Source organism: Triticum urartu, chromosome 4A (genome assembly GCF_056163025.1).
Source record: "Triticum urartu cultivar PI428250 chromosome 4A, HENAU_Tu73, whole genome shotgun sequence".
NCBI lineage: Eukaryota > Viridiplantae > Streptophyta > Magnoliopsida > Poales > Poaceae > Triticum > Triticum urartu.
The window spans coordinates 320644430-320662450 of record NC_141876.1 but is presented as its reverse complement, the minus strand read 5'-3'; positions in this window follow the sequence as shown (position 1 = coordinate 320662450).

Genomic DNA, 18021 nt, shown 5'->3' with positions numbered 1-18021 from the left:
GGCAGAGCCAGAGAGGGATCAAGGCAGCAATGAGCATGGTAGTGAGAGCAACCCCAAGGACACGACAAGGAAGAAAGTGGTGCAGCACCCAGTGTACTTTGTCAGCTCCTCATTAAAGGGGGCTAGATCAAGGTACTCTAGAGTGCAAAAGTTGATCTTCGGTCTCATCATGGCCTGAAGGAAACTGCGCCACTGCTTCCAAGCCCATGAGATCACGGTTGTCACTCATTTCCCGTTGCAAAGTATACTTTGAAAACCTGAGCCTACCGGCAGAATAGTGCAGTGGGCTTTGCAGTTATCCATTTTTGGTTGGAAGTTTGAGAGCACAGCAACAATCCGGAGCAGGGCATTGTAAGCGTTTATTGCAGAATGGACGCCAACCCCTGATGAGGAAGTACCAGAGATAGTTATCCCTCGCAAGGAATCGCCCCAAGAATGGATTATGTATTTCGGTGGTGCCTTTTCCCTGCGAGGTGCAGGAGCTGGCGTGCATCTTGTCTCCCCCTCCGGGGAGCACTTGAAGTACGTCGTCCAGATGCATTTTTCTCGGGAAGAGGCAACCAACAATACAGTAGAGTATGAAGGGATCCTTGCCAGGCTTAGGATTGCCACTGAATTAGGAATTAAGAAGCTGATCATTCAAGGAGATTCACAACTTGTGGTGAGACAAGTCAACAAGGATTACCAAAGCCCATTAATGGAGGCATACGTCGAGGAAGTGAGAAGATTGGAGGAATGCTTTGAAAGATTGCAAACAAACCACATACCCCGTTGCTACCTCTTGAGCTTGCGTTGGTTTTTCCCTTGAAGAGGAAAGGGTGATGCAGCAAAGTAGAGTAAGCATTTCCCTCAACATTTGAGAAGCAAGGTATCAATCCAGTAGGAGACAACACAACAAGCCACCGAATACCTGCACAAACAAACACCAACTTGCGCCCAACGCAACAAAGGGGTTGTCAATCCCTTCACGGTCATTCACAAAGTGAGATCTGATATAGATGGCCAAACGGTAATGTTCTATTTTTTGAAATTTTTGGTATATAGATCGGAAAGTAAAAGATTGCAAAGAAAGTAAATAGGAAACTAAAATTGTAGATCAGAAACTCATATGATGGAAAGTAGACCCGGGGGCCATATGTTTCACTAAAGGCTTCTCTCAGGATAGAAAATATTATGGTGGGTGAACAAATTACAACCGAGCAATTGATAGAAAAGCGCAAAGTTATGACGATATCTAAGGAAATGATCATGAATATAGGTGAGGGAGTCCTGGACTAAGGGGTCCTCGGGCGTCCGACCTATTAGACATGGGCCAGACTGATGGGCTGTGAAGATACAAAGACCAAAGACTCTACCCCTGTCCAGATGGGACTCTCCTTGACGTGGAAGGCAAGCTTGGCGTCCGAATATGAAGATTCCTTTCTCTGTAACTGACCTTATGTAACCCTAGATCCCTCCGGTGTCTACATAAACCGGAGGGCTAGGTCCGTAGACGGCTCTCCTGATAATCATACTCAGACATGCTAGACTTTTAGGGTTTAGCCATTACGATCTCGTGGTATATGAACTCTTGTAATACTCATATTCATCAAGATCAATCAAGCAGGAAGTAGGGTATTACCTCCATAGAGAGGGCCCGAACCTGGGTAAACATTGTGTCCCTTGTCTCCTATTACCATCCACCTTAGACGCACAGTTCAGGACCCCCTACCCGAGATCCGCCGGGACCTTAACTCTCTTTTACAAGGAAAGGTCTCCAATCGAAAATCAAATGTGTCTGAAGCTATTGTTGGGGACCTAAAACATCTTGTAGGGTGCAAGATCAAATGCGCAAATGGTCTTATTATGTATTTTTCTCCTGAGTCGCTTGCTATTTGTCCTATCAGTCCTAACCTCTATCCAAGCTTTCATAATCTACTTGCTCATCAAATGTTTATGCTTCACAATGCTCTTCGTGAAGCCTATCCCCCTAACTGCACTATAGGGTATGACACCAGCTGCTTCAGAATGGATTATTGATCATGGATGTACTAATCATTTGACTGGCGAATGAAGTCTTCTCATGGACTTAGCCTTATGTCCATCTGGCAAAAGTCACATCACATTTGCTGATACTGGTAAAAGCAAGGTATTGGGTGTAGGTAGAGTTGCAATCTCAAAGGATCATCGCATGGATAAAGTGACACTTGTTGAATCCCTTGGTTTTAACTTAATGTCTGTCTCAATGCTTTGCGATTTGAACATGATTGTGATATTTGGAAAATATCGTTGCCTTGTTCTAATGGAATCTGACAAGTCTCTAGTCTTTGAAGGGTATCAGAAAGATGATTTGTACATGGTAGATTTCTCAGCAGGACCACAGCTTGTCGTATGTCTTCTTGCAAAAGCTTCAAAGTGCTGGCTCTGGCATCGGAGGTTAGGGCATGCTAGCATCAGGGACTTGCATACTCTTGCAAAGAAGAAGCATGTCATAGGCATCGAGGGCGTCAAGTTCAAGAAGGATCACTTATATGGTGCCTGGGAAGCTGGAAAGATGGCGAGGGCCAAGCATCCCTCGAAGGCAATCTTGACAACGACTCAACCCTTCGAACTGCTACACATGGACCTCTTCGGCCCTACTCACTTCTCTACCCTTACTACTACTGCTTGTCTCTATGGCTTCATCATTGTTGATGATTATTCAAGATATACATGGGTACACATAATCCTCTACAAGACTGAAGTGCAGGATGTCTTCAGACGCTTCACCAATCGAGCCATGAACTACTATGGCATCAAGATCAAGCACATCAGAAGTGACAATGGCACTGAATTTGAGAACACCGGCCTCGACACTTATCTTGATACACTGGGCATCACTCATGAGTTCTCAGCTCCGTACACGCCGCAGCAGAATGGCATCATGGAACGCAAGAACAGAACACTCATTGAGATGGCTCGGACGATGATCGATGAATACAAGACACCAAGAAAGTTCTGGCCTGAAGCTATTGATACTGCATGCCATGTCATCAACCGTGTTTATCTTCACAAGCTTCTGAAGAAAACATCCTATGAACTGCTCACTGGTAAGAAGCCAAATGTCAGTTACTTCAGAGTATTTGGTGCTAGGTGCTGGATCAAGGATCCACATCACACTTCAAAATTTGCACTGAAAACACATGAAGGTTTTATGCTTGGTTACGGAAAGGATTCGCACTCCCACAGAGTCTTCAACCTCTTTCACTATAAAGTGGTTGAAACTGTGGATCTGCGGTTCGATGAGACTAACGGCTCGCAAAGAGAGCACCTGCCAAATGTGCTAGATGAAATTCCACCTAGTGAATCCATCAAGCTTATAGGAACTGGAGAAATCATACCGTCTGAAGTACAGCCTGAAGAGGAACTTATCATTTCTGCACCTAATCAACCTGAAGACAATGCTCAGCATGAAGACAATCCTTCAAACGATGACAATGATCAGCAAGAGCAAAATCTTCGTCCAGTTCATCCTCGTGTTGCAAGTGAAGTACAGATTGAGAAGATAATTGATAGCATCAATGCACCTGGTCCACTCACTCATTCAAGGGAAACACAACTAGCAAATTTTTGTGGTCACTTTGCATTCGTCTCAATATCTGAACCCAAGAAAGTTGGTGAAGCCTTCATGGAACCTGAATGTATTCAAGCTATGCAAGATGAGCTTCAACAATTCAAGCTGAATAATGTATGGGAACTGGTCAAGCGTCCTGATCCTCGTAAAAACATTATCATAGGCACTAAATGGATATATCGCAACAAGCAAGATGAGCATGGTCAAGTTGTCAGAAACAAGGCTCGTCTCGTTGCTCAAGGATACACTCAAGTTGAAGGAACTGACTTCGATGAAACATTTGCTCCTGTGGCTAGGCTTGAAGCTATACGCATACTGCTAGCCTATGCAAATCATCATAACATCCTTCTGTATCAAATGGATGTGAAGAGTGCCTTTCTCAATGGCAAGATTGAAGAAGAAGTGTTGTTGCACAACTGCCTGTTTTTGAAGACCCAAAAGGCACTGTATGGCCTCAAACAAGCCCTCGTTCTTGGTATGACACACTCAAAGACTTCCTGAAGAGCAAAGGCTTCAAACCTGGTCCCCTGGATCCCACACTCTTCATGAAGACATATGATGGTGAACTGATTGTGTGCCAAATATATGTGTGTCGGTGTCAAAACCGGCGGATCTCGGGTAGGGGGTCCCGAACTGTGCATCTAAGGCGGATGGTAACAAGAGGCAGGGGACACGATGTTTTACCCAGGTTTGGGCCCTCTTGATGGAGGTAAAACCTTACGTCCTGCTTGATTATTCTTGATAATATGAGTAGTACAAGAGTTGATCTACCACGAGATCAGAGAGGCTAAACCCAATAAGCTAGCCTATGGTATGATTGTATGTTGTCCTATGGACTAAAACCCTCCGGTTTATATAGACACCGGAGGGGGCTAGGGTTACACAGAGTCGGTTCAAGGAAGGAGATCTACATATCCGTATTGCCAAGCTTGCCTTCCATGCCAAGGAGAGTCCCATCCGGACACGGGACGAAGTCTTCAATCTTGTATCTCCATAGTCCAATAGTCCGCCAAAGGATATAATCCGGCTGTCCGGATACCCCCTAATGCAGGACTCCCTCAGTAGCCCTTGAACCAGGCTTCAATGATGATGAGTCCGGCGCGCAGATTTTCTTCGGCATTGCAAGGCGGGTTCCTCCTCCGAATACTTGATAGAAGATTTTGAACACGAGGATCGTGTCTGGCTCTGCAAAATAAGTTCCACATACCACCGTAGAGGGAATAATATTTACACAAGTCTAATCTGCTGATGTTCCCCGTAGTGTGATATCACACCACAGCCAGGTCTTTATTCGAATTGTTTTTCACAACCTGTCTCAGCGTGTTTCCTGAGGCGGTTTCCTTGGCACGTCTTGTCGAAGCAGAGATCGTGTCCCCTTATTACGGGATTCCCATTAATACGGACGTGGGTAACCCAACCGCGCCATCAATTACGACGCTTGGGGGATAAGCAAGTTTTACCAGGCTAGTGGGGGCACATAGTTTTGTCTGCCCTTATAAAGGGATAAGGTCTCACCCTTTTCTACCCACGCCTTCTTCCTCCTTGCCCATCCATTCTCGCACACTCGATCTCCAGCGCCCAAGTCCACATCCTATTCCTCAACTCTCTCCAAACATGTCTGGAGTGGGAGGCAAGTGGATGGCCTCCTCTGTCACGGAGGGACACATAAAAAAACTACGTGGAGCCGGATACTTAGCCGCGGATATCGCGCACCGACTGCAAGCCGCGGGGCAGATCGTCCCTACCCCGGAACCTCACGAAAGGGTAGTTTTCCTCCCCCACTTTGTCCGCGGACTGGGGTTTCCCCTCCATCCATTCGTATGCGGCCTTATGTTCTTTTATGGGATGGACTTTCATGATCTGGCCCCGAATTTCATGCTCAACATCTCGGCATTCATGGTCGTGTGTGAGGCTTTCCTCCGCATCCGGCCCCACTTCGGCCTATGGCTGAAGACCTTCAATATCAAGCCGAAGGTAGTAGGCGGCCAACAGGCAGAATGCGGCGGAGCCATGGTGGGAAAAATGCCCAACGTTACATGGCTCGAGGGCTCCTTCGGGGAGACCATAAAGGGGTGGCAATCGGGGTGGTTCTACATCACCGAGCCGCGCGACACCAACTGGGTGGCGGCCCCCGAGTTTCGATCCGGAATCCCCACGCGACTCACTTCCTAGAAGGAGAAGGGCCTATCTTGGGGCTCATCGATGGAGCTAGACGGACTCCAGAAGTGTATACAGAACATGACAAGCAAGAAACTTAAGCTTGTCAACATAGTCCAGGTCATGCTCTTCCGCCGGATCCTCCCGTGTCAACAATGGGCTTTCAACTTATGGGAGTTCGACCCGGCCCAGCACCAGACTCTGCGCGAGCTCTTCGACACGATGCATAAGGACGTCTGGAAGGTGCTGTTCAAAGGCGCCGAGGTCCCCCCTTCTCTTACCGAGGACCGGGTAGGATATTTATTTCCCATATGATAACCATGTGCGGGGTCTGAGCTCCCATGCCTTTGACAGGACTGGATGGAGACATCGGAGCAGATTAACTGTCCGGCCCCTTTGCCCGAAGACCCTACAGACGCTCTCCTAACGGAGATGCGGACTCCGGCTCCTTATGAGGTGCCGGAGAAGACCAAGAAGAAGGCCACGGGAACCCGAAAGAGTTCCCGGCGCCAGGTGGTATCGGACACATTGTCCGATAACTCCGAGACGCACTCCTCCCGTGAAAACAAGGAGAAGGAAGATGAAGATTCTCCCCCTCTAGCCGGGGGAGACAAGAAAAGGAAGGCCGCCCCAACCGGGGATGCCGAAGGGTCCAAGAAGGGAAGGACTCTCCTTCCGGACTGCTCCACCACCGCCGCCGACGGCGAAGACGAGTGGCTGCTCAGGGCCAAGCCCCTGGCGAAGTCGTAAGTATTCGGATACCAGAGTAACTCATATGATACTTTTGTTGCACTTCTTCTCCTAACGTCGAATATGATTATGCAGTCCGCCCCAAGCCCGTATCGACATATCCTCGTCGGACGGTTCCTTGGACTCGTCGGACATGAATAGTGATAAACTTCCAACCGCCTCCTCTCCTTGCCCTACGGACAATGCCGAGGTATTGTCTCAAGGGTCACTGAGCCGGGGGGAGATAGTCCCGGAGGCGCCTCAAGGCGACCTTCCGGACTCCAGGAGCAAAGGGAGCAAGGCTCCCAGGGGCTCCAAGTTTGGCCCTCAGCCGGACACCGCGCCGGAACCTCTAGTGGTTCCGAACTTGAGCAGGCGGCCCCCTTCCAAGAGGGGCAAGCCATCCGTGCCGGTGACCTCTGTCCATCCAGAGGCACCGGACGACCTACTGGGAGCGCTTCGCGGCTCTTCCATCAACAAAGAGCACCGCGCTATTATGAGTGCGGTGATCAAGAAGGTTCAGTCCGCCAAGAGCGGACTGACTGAAGCCTGTGCCAGCCTTCTAACAGGCTTTGAGGTAAGTATTTAAAATATAGGAAAAATATTACCGCATAGAGAGTAGCCCCTGATGCTCTGTTTGGTGTTCACAAAGAAAAGCCTAATAGAGGATCAAATAATATCTGCAGGAGTCTAATATAAGTATGTCTATATGCGTATGCAGGCTTCGCTGCTGACCTCTGCTGCACTGACTGCGGAGGTCGCCGCACTGAAGCAGAACCTCGAGCGGTCTGAGAAAGAGCTCGGCCTTGCCAAGAGGCAGCTCGAGGAGAACAAAGGTAAGTAATACCTTGTCTATATTAAAAAGAAAATGTGGTTGCGAAATGACAGGATCATCATGAATGTGCCAGGGGCCACGACCGAAGTGGTGACCCTGAAGCAAGCGTTGTCCGAGGCCGAAAACAAAGCGACCAAGGTGCGCACCGAGCGGGAGAAACAAGAGGCACGGGTGGGCAAGGTGCAGCAAGAGCTCCAGGCTCTCGTGAAGAAACACGAGACTTTGGAGCTTGACTCGAAGACGCGAGGGTCCGAGCTTGCTGCAGCCCTCGAGAGCACAAAGCATGCCAAGGTTGAAGCCCAAAAGGCCCTCCAGGAAATTGAGGCGATGTGGAAGATAGCAGCGGGTAAGGCATTCAATATGCAAAGCAAGCATGTGAAAGTAAATTACCTGTTACTTACCCAAGTCCGGAGCTCTCCAGGAGCATTCGCAGATTTGCCCCGCAGCGTGTCGGATGCCGCGAAATATTACCAGGCCGAGGAGGGAAGCTCGACGGAGAAGTTGTTCTGGTCTCAGTATACTAGGACCGAACACCCGATGCCTATGAGCAACCAGCTGAAGCAACTGGTCGAGCTGCACAAGGTGTCCGAACAGGCCATGAGGGGCCTTATAGTCCGGATGTGGCCTAGACTGGTGAACAGGCCATGAGGGGCCTTCCCAACAGCTACTTCATCCTGGTGCACAAGGTGGTCGAGCTGCACAAGGTGGCCTAACAGGCCATGAGGGGCCTTATAGTCCGGATGTGGCCTGGACTGGTGAACAGACCATGAGGGGCCTTCCCAACAGCTACTTTGTCCTGGTGAGGCGGCTTGTGGACGCCTGCCCCAGGCTGGAAGTCATCAAGCGGTCCGTCTGCATCGAAGGTGCCCGACGGGCTTTTGCCCGTGCGAAGGTGCACTGGGCCAAGATGGACGCTGAGAAGCTGGTGAAGGAGGGGCCGCCGCGGGGCAAGGAGTATCACCACCTCGAAATGTATTATGAGGGTGTCCTGAAGGGTGCCCGTCTTGTGGTGGACGAATGTGCGAAGGATGTAATTTTTGAATGAACTTGCTCGTGTGATCCTGTATTATGAAAACTTGTTCATATGCGCTGTGCAACGCTTGTTTGAATTTAAAATATTACCTTCTGTGCGGCTATTTATTAAATCTAAGAGATCGCCAGTCGTCCGATTCTGCCCCCATGCCCTGAGTGCTGGGGTGTTCGGGATAAATCTGAGCACTCTTTTTCCCATTGTTGGGTCCTTCGAGGGAGGTGCTCAGCACAACGAACAAGGCAATCGGACTATAATGCTTTATCACTCTCACTTAGCCATAGAAGTCTACAATTTTAAATTTTGGCGAAGCCCCTAGTATTCAGAGGCCGAATTCGGGGCGCTATACACGCCTTAAGCCGGACAAAGCCGACTCCTCGCTCTAAGCGGCATAAGTCTTTAGGGACTTGAGACCTCTCGAACAACAACTAGCTCTCGCCTTATCATGACAGTCAGTTTTAGCTTTCCCTACTGAGGTGCTTGCCCAGATGAACCGGGGCACAATCGCAGCAGTTCTCCCAGTGCTACCTTAGCCGATATAGCGGAACGTAAGGTACCAAAACATGGGAGCCGGGCAAACCCAACTATTGACCCAAGACATGATTCGGAGCTGATGCATATAATGCTATAAGTTCGGGGTGCCACACTGTTGAAAGTGTTCGGACTTCTCACGCCGTATTATGGGGTACGCTTAAGCCCCTGACATATTGGCCGTACCAAAGTGTACGGGTGCTGAATGTTGTGAATGAACATATATATATATATATATATATATATATATATATATATAAAGAAGAATAGAGAATGCGGTAATAGTCTAGTGCTATGCATTATTTATTCAAAAAGGTGCGTCGAAGCAGAATGATACAAGTAGTGCGATAAGCAAAAAGTAGGACTATTTGACATGTCCCCTCCAAGGGCAACCTGAGGAATGGTCTTTGAAGAAAGTATTTCACTCGTTATCAGAGACCACCTGGGTGTTCCATGGTGCGACGTAGCTTTCTGCCTCCTTGGTTGTTGCATCGTGTGTCCGGCAATCGTACTGCCGGACGGGGTTTCCAGAGATTAAAGTCCTGAAAGAGAGAAAAATAACAAAGCGGGAAGCCCCTAGTGCGGTTGAGCCGCGTCTTGCGGCGTGTCGTAGTCATGCCCCCCTCCCCACCTGTGTCCATGGTATTTTCAATGCGTAATTATATACGCATGGCACGGATTTCACAGTTTGGCTGGGACTGGGGTGGGGGCCGCATTGCTATGCGAGCTCGAAACGTGCCAGGCAGTCTTGTTGCCGATTACTCCGGGCGCGCTTGAAGGTGTTCGGGTCTTTAATCGCCGAACTGGTGGATTGCCTTAAGAGGCTGCTTTGCGCTTCTGCTGCGAGGGCCGCAGTGTGCTCCTCCGTGCGGAGAGAGCGCTCTGTGTTTCCATTGACTGTGATGACCCCCCGAGGTCCTGGCATCTTGAGCTTGATATATGCATAGTGCGGTACCGCGTTGAATCTCGCAAATGCGGTTCGCCCGAGCAGTGCATGATAGCCACTACGGAACGGGACTATATCGAAGATTAACTCCTCGCTTCGGAAGTTATCCGGGGATCCGAAGACCACTTCTAGTGTGACTGAGCCTGTGCAATGGGCCTCTACACCTGGTATGACGCCTTTGAAGGTCGTTTTTGTGGGTTTGATCCTTGAGGGGTCTATACCCATTTTGTGCACTGTGTCCTGATAAAGCAGGTTCAGGTTGCTGCCGCTGTCCATAAGGACTCGAGTGAGGTGAAATCCGTCGATGATTGGGTCTAGGACCAGTGCGGCGAATCCGCCATGATGGATACTAGTGGGATGGTCCCTGCGATCGAAGGTGATAGGACAGGAGGACCATGGGTTGAACTTTGGGGCGACTGGCTCCAACGCATATACATCCCTTAACGCACGCTTCCGCTCCCTCTTGGGGATGTGGGTTGCGTATATCATGTTCACCGTCCGCACTTGTGGGGGGAACCTCTTCTGTCCTCCGGTGTTCGGCTGTCGGGGCTCTTCCTCATCATCGCTATGTAGTCCCTTATCTTTGTTTTCGGCGTTTAACTTGCCGGCCTACTTGAACACCCAACATTCCCTGTTGGTGTGGTTGGCTGGCTTGTCGGGGGTGCCATGTATTTGGCATGAGAAATCGAGTATACAGTCCAAACTGGAAGGGCCCGGAGTGCTTCTTTTGAATGGCTTTTTCCGCTGACCGGGTTTAGAGCCTCTAAATCCGGCATTGAAAAACCTAACCCATTGTTCTAGATAGCAAAATTAGCATTAAGTTAAGAAATCCTGTCAACTAGAACATCAGTAGGAACCTTTTTTAAGGTTTTCATTAAAAGCAATGTGATCTAAAGATCATAAGCGCATTACGTCTTCTTGATAAAAAATGATTGCTTCTCTGGGAGGACGGCCAACATCCACCCTATAATGCGCAAACATTTCATTGGCCTCTTTTATTATAAATCTAAACTCGTGAGCTAAAAAGATGATAGCTGCTCGCTTAACAAAAAAATGCTCAATCTTAAAAAATTCTAAAAAAATCCTCTGTGTGCAAGGATGCAGGTGGATAAATTGTCTTTCAAGTTCAACCACGAGCAAAGATATAGCATCCGCAAGACTTCTAGTTTTATGAAGAATAGTCCCGCTCATGGTGGGCAAAGCACCGGCACAAGTAAAAAATCTTGAATAACTCCTTTTCCAATAATATTACCACTACCAATCCAAAACCTTTTAGTGTGTAAAATAGTAGGTTCTTCATAAGGATAATCAAAAGCATCAATGTTTCCCCCATCGTTACTACTATCCTTCTCAATGATAACCTCCCCAGTTTCAGACATGATGGCAACAAAACATACTAAGAACGAAAGCACAAAAAGGCAAGCGGAAAGAGACGAACAGAAAAGGGAGAATAAAACGGCAAAGGTGAAGTGGGGGGAAGGAAAACGAGAGGCGAATGGCAAATAATGTAATGCGAGGGATAAGAGTTTGTGATGGGTACTTGGTATGTCTTGTCTTGAGCATAGATCTTCCCGGCAACGGCACCAGAAATCCTTCTTGCTACCTCTTTAGCATGCGTTGGTTTTCCCTTAAATAGGAAAGGGTGATGCAGCAAAGTAGCGTAAGTATTTCCCTTAGTTTTTGAGAACCAAGGTATCAATCCAGTAGGAGAGTACACGTAAATTGCCTAGTACCTGCACAAACAAATAAGAACCTTGCAACCAACACGATAAAGTGTTGTCAATCCCCTCACGGCCACTTGCAAAAGTGAGATCTGATAAAGATAATAAGATAAATATTTTTGGTATTTTTGTATAGATTGGAAAGTAAAGATTGCAAAATAAATAGTAAACTAGAATTGTAGATTGGAAACTTATATGATGTAAAGTAGACCCGGGGGGGCATAGGTTTCACTAGTGGCTTCTCTCAAGATACGATGGGTGAACAAATTACTGCCGAGCAATTAATAGAAAAGCGCATAGTTATGAGAATATCTAGGCATGATCATAAACATAGGCATCACGTCCGTGTCAAGTAGACCGAAACAATTCTGCATCTACTACTATTACTCCACACATCGACCGCTATCCAGCATGCATCTAGAGTATTAAGTTCATAAGAATAGAGTAACGCATTAGGCAAGATGACATGATGTAGAGGGATAGACTCAAGCAATATGATATAAACCCCATCTTTTTATCCTCGATGGAAACAATGCAATACATGTCGGTTCCCTTTCTATCACTAGGATCGAGCACCGCAAGATTCAACCCAAAGCTAAGCACTTCTCCCATTGCAAGAAAGATCAATCTAGTAGGCCAAACCAAACTGATAATTCGAAGAGACTTGCAAATATATCAAATCATGCATATAAGAATTCAGAGAAGAATCAAATATTATTCATAGATAAACTTGATCATAAACCCACAATTCATCGGATCTTGGCAAACACACTACAAGAAGTATTACATCAAATAGATCTCCAAGAACGTCGAGGAGAACTTTGTAAGGAGAACCAAAGAGAGAGAAGAAGTCATCTAGCTAATAACTATGGACCCGAAGGTCTGTGGTAAACTACACACACGTCATCGGAGAGGCTATGGTGTTGATGTAGAAGCCCTCCATGATCGAATCCCCCTCTGGCAGATCGCCGGAAAAGGTCCCCAGATGGGATCTCACGGGTACAGAAGGTTGTTGCGGTGGAAAAGTGGTTTCGTGGCTCCCCTGGATGTTTTGAGGGTATAAGAGTATATATAGGCAAAAGAAGTAGGTCGGTGGAGCTACGAGGGGCCCACGAGGGTGGGGGCGCGCCTAGCTACCTCCTGGCCGCCTTGTGGCTTCCTTGACCTCCACTCCAAGTCTCCTGGATTGCGTTTGTTCCAAAAAAAGATCCTCGCGAAGGTTTCATTCCATTTGGATTCCGTTTGATATTCCTTTTCTGCGAAACACTAAAATAGGCAAAAAACAACAATTTGCACTGGGACTTCGGTTAATAGGTTAGTCCCAAAAATAATATAAAAGTGCATAATAAAGCCCATTAAACATCCAAAATAGATAATATAATAGCATGGAACAATCAAAAAATTATAGATACGTTGGAGCCGTATCACCCAACAATTTAAACGAGTGAATTCTTCTTTATCGCCTTTACAAAGATCAGCCAGAATGGCGTCCAGAGCGGCTGGGGTATCCGGGCCCTCGCACTTATAACGAGATGCGTCGTCCTTTCCGTTGTAACACCCCAAAGGGGTCACTCTAGACTGAAGGGGCTGGATACATCGCTTTATCGTGATGGCCATGACTTCGATTATCGAGAGTTCGGAATGGGTAAGTAACCTGACCTTGGTAACTAACATCTTAACTTCCTCACTATCTCCATGCTTGGGGCTCCGGGGGCGCCAATTGAAACGTTTCTTGAAAGGAGATCTAGAGAATTCGGGAAGTCCGCACCAAACTGGGTCCGGAAGGGGAACGTCTTCAATATAAAACCATTATGAAGTCCATTTTTCATATTCCTTCTTGGGAGTGCCGACAAGGTAACTTGTTCCGGCTATGCGCCATACTTCGATACCGCCCACTTCAAATATAAAACCCCCTTGATGGCAGGGGACGAGGCAAAAGAACTTTCTCCACAGTTCGAAATGAGCCTCACAGCCTAAGAAGAGTTCGCGGAGAGCAACAAAACCTGAAATGTGCAGGATGGAACCTGGTGTGAGGTTGTGCAGCTGGATCCCGTAGAATTCCAATAGACTCTGAGGAAGGGGTGGATTTGGAATCCTAAGCCCCTCAGAAGAAACAAGACAAAGCACACCCTCTCCTCCTTGTTAGGGTTGGGGAAATTCTCTGCTAGCACATCATTGCCAATCGAGGCCAATCCCCCCGCACGGAGACTAGATCTGTGGGAGGGAGATATCCCTACGTCTGAAGTCGATTCAGCTGGAGATGAGACACTGAGCAGCTTCGCCAATCACCCGCTTGAGGGCCCTGACGACGCGAAGAAGAACTAGGGGCATTTGCCATGTTTTGTTTTTTGTGGATTGGCTCTGATGCTCTTGGCGCGATGTAGGATGGCATTTGGGGATCCAACCTCCTTATATGAATGTCGCCCTTGCGTGGTGAGGGGCTTATTTGTAAAAAATATTGAACCATTCGCATTCGCCCAGCGCGTGGGAATCAAGGCGAGGACAAGAAGGAACCGTAAAGGCAGGGCATGGAGGTCAAAAACAGACTGTCATTAATCCGGAATATGATGAAGAACCCGCCTTGCAAAGCCGAAGACATAAGCTGTATACTACATCATCATTGAAGGCAAGTTCAGGGGCTACTGAGGGAGTCCTGGATTCGGGCGTCCTTAGGTGTCTGGCCTATTCGATATGGGTCGGGCTGATGGGTCGTGAAGACAGAGCAGAAGACCACCTCTCGTGTCCAGGTAGGACTCCTATGTGCGTAGAACGGAAAGTTTGGTGTCCGGGTGTAATACTCCTTTCCTCTGTGAACCGACTTTGTATAACCCTAGGCCCCTCCAGTGTGTATATAAACCAGGAGGGTTAGTCCGTGGAGGGCAACACAATAATCATAGGCTAGACAGTTACAGTTTGGCCATTACGATCTCGAGGTATATCAACTATTGTAACAGTCAATGGAAACACAGAACGCTCGCTCCACACGGAAGAGCACACTGCGACCCTCACAGCAGAAGCACAAACCAGCCTTTTAAGGCAAACCACTAATTCGGCGATACAGCCCCCAGAAACCTTCAAGTGAGTCCAGAGTAAACTGCAACAGGATCTCCTGGCACGTTCAGAGCTCGCCTAGCAACTCGGCCCCCGTCCCAGTCCCAGTCAAGCGACGAAATCGGTGCCGCGCGTACATAATTACGCACTGAAAGTACCATTGACATAGGCGGGGGGGGGGGGGGGACGATCAGGGCACGTCCCGCAATGCGACTTAACCGTCCTAGGGGCTGTATACCTTTATCATTTTTTCTCTTTCAGGACCTAACTCTCTGGAAGGCCTTTCCGGTAGTACGATTGCCGGGCACATTACGGGAAGGAACAACCAAGGAGGCAAGAAGCTAAGATGTACACGGGAACCTCCAGGTGGTTTCTAATAATAATCGATATACCTGCTTTTTACTATCCGTACGCAGCTTGCCCTAGGATAGGACATGTCAAATAGTCCTATTTTTTGCTTATTGCACTACTTGTATCAGTACGCTTCGATGTACTATTTAAATAACAATGCATAGCATTAGTCTATTATTGCATTATTCACCCTTTTTTTCTTATATGTTCATTTACGACAACTTGCACCCGTACATTCTGGTACGGTCAGTACGCCAGGGGCTTTCGTTTACCCCATAATACGGTGTGAGAAGTCCGAACACTTTCGATAGTGCGGCACCCCAAACTTATAGCATTATATGCATCAGCTCCGAATCATGTCTTGGGTCTATAGTTGGGTTTGCCTGGCTCCCATGCTTTGGTACCTTACGTTCCGCTATATCGGCTAAGGTAGCACTGGGAGAACTACTGTGGTTGTGTCCCGGTTCTTCCGGATGAGCACCTCAGTAGAGAAAGCCGAAAACTGACTGTCATGATAAGGCGAGAGATGGTCGCCGTTCGAGAGGTCTCAAGTCCTTAAAGACTTTTTATGCTTCGGGCGAGGAGTCGGCCTTGCCCGACTTAGGCGTGTATAGCGCCCCAAATTCGGCCTTCCTAATACTAGGGGCTTCGCCAAAATTTAAAATTGTAGACTTCTATGGCTAAGTGAGAGTGATAAAGCCTTATAGTCCGATTGCCTGGTTCGTTGTGCTGAACACCTCCCTTGAAGGACCCAAAATTGGGATAAAGAGTGCTCAGGTTTATCCCGAACACCCCAGTACTAGTTACATGGGGGCAGAAGCCGATGACTGGCCAACTCTCAGATTTTATAAATGGCCGCACAAAATGTAATATTTTAAATTAAAAAGCGTTGCATAGCGCAAATGAACTCGTTTCACATTACAGGATCACATGAGCATGTTCATTCAAAAATTACATCTCTGGCACATTCATCCGCCACAAGGCGGGAACCCTTCAGGACACTGTCATAATACATTTCGGGGCAGCGATGCTCCTTGCCCTCCGGCGGCCCCTCCTTCACCAGCTTCACGGTGTCCAGCTTCACCCAGTGCACCTTCGCCCGGGCAAAAGCCCTTGCGCGCACCCTCAATGCAGACGGACCGCTTTATGACTTCAAGCCGTGGCCAGGCATCCACAAGCCACCTCACCAGACCGAAGTAGCTGCCGGGCAGGGGCTCGCCAGGCCACATCCGAACTATAAGGCCCTTCATGGCCTGTTCGGCCGCCTTGTGAAGCTCGACCAATTGCTTCAGCTGGTCGCTCAAGGGCATTGGGTGTTCGGTCCCAGTATACTGAGACCAGAACAACTTTTCTGTCGAGCTCCCCTCCTCAGCTCGGTAAAACTCCGCGGCATCCAGTACACTGCAGGGAAGATCTGCGAACGCTCCTAGAGAGCTCCGAACTCGGGTAAGTAAAAGGAAAGTTTCCTTCACATGCTTGCTTTGCATAATGAATGCCTTACCCGCTGCTATCTTCTTCACCACATCAATCTCCTAGAGGGCCTTGTGGGCTTCAGCCTTGGCGCTCCGGGCGCTTTCGAGCTCCTTCGCAAGCTCAGACTCTCGCGTCTTAGAGTCAAGCTCCAAGGACTCGTGTTTTTTGGTGAGAGCCTTGAGCTCTTGCTGCACCTCGCCTACTCGGGCTTCTTTCTTTTCCCCCTCAAGGCGCTCCTTGGCCTCTTTGTATTCGGCCTCGGACAGCGCCTTCTTCAGGGTCGCCACTTCGGTCGTGGCCCCTGGCAACACTACACCACGAACCCCTCTATAGCTACGCATACCTTCCAACGAAATAGCCATGTGTTGCTGGGATTGCAGCTCCTAAGCTTGGGGATGCCCATGGCACCCCAAGGTAAAATTCAAGGACACCAAAAAGCCTAAGCTTGGGGATGCCCCGGAAGGCATCCCCTCTTTCGTCCTCGTCTATCGGTAACTTTACTTGGAGCTATATTTTTATTCACCACATGATATGTGTTTTGCTTGGAGCGTCTGGTATGATTTGAGTCTTTGCTTTTTAGTTTACAACAATCATCCTTGTTGTACACACCTTTTGAGAGAGACTCACATGATTTAAAATTTATTAGAATACTCTATGTGCTTCACTTATATCTTTTGAGCCATATAGATTTTGCTCTAGTGCTTCGGTTATATCTTTTAGAGCACGGCGGTGGTTTTATTTTATAGAAATAGTTGATCTCTCATGCTTCACTTATATTATTTTGAGAGTCCTTTAGAACAACATGGAAAATTTCTTTTAGGAATAATATAAAAACTTTCATAGAAGTGCATTGAATACTATGAGAAGTTTGATACTTGATAATTGTTTGGAGATATGGAGATGGTGACATTAGAGTCATGCTAGTTGAGTAGTTGTGAATTTGAGAAATACTTGTGTTGAAGTTTGTGATTCCCGTAGCATGCACGTATGGTAAACCGTTATGTGATGAAGTCGGAGCATGATTTATTTATTGATTGTCTTCCTTATGAGTGGCGGTCGGGGACGAGCGATGGTCTTTTCCTACCAATCTATCCCCCTAGGAGCATGCGCGTAATACTTTGTTTTGATAACTAATATATTTTTGCAATAAGTATGTGAGTTCTTTATGACTAATGTTGAGTCCATGGATTATACGCACTCTCACCCTTCCACCATTGCTAGCCTCTCAAATACCGCACACTTTTCGCCGGTACTCCCTCCGTTTCTTTTTAGTTTGCATATAAGATTTGGTCAAAGTTAAACTTTATGAACTTTGACTAAGTTTATAGAAAAAGATATCAAGATTCACAATATGACATCAATATTGTTAGATGCATCGTGAAATAAATTTTCATACCCATACAGTTTTAGTATTGTAGATGTTGATATTTTTTCCAACAAAGTTGGTCAAACTTTATAAAGTTTGACTTTGACCAAATCTTATATGCAGACTAAAAAGAAACAGAGGGAGTTTCATACACCCACCATATACCTTCCTCAAAACAGCAACTATACCTACCTATTATGGCATTTCCATAGCCATTCCGAGATATATTGCCATGCAAC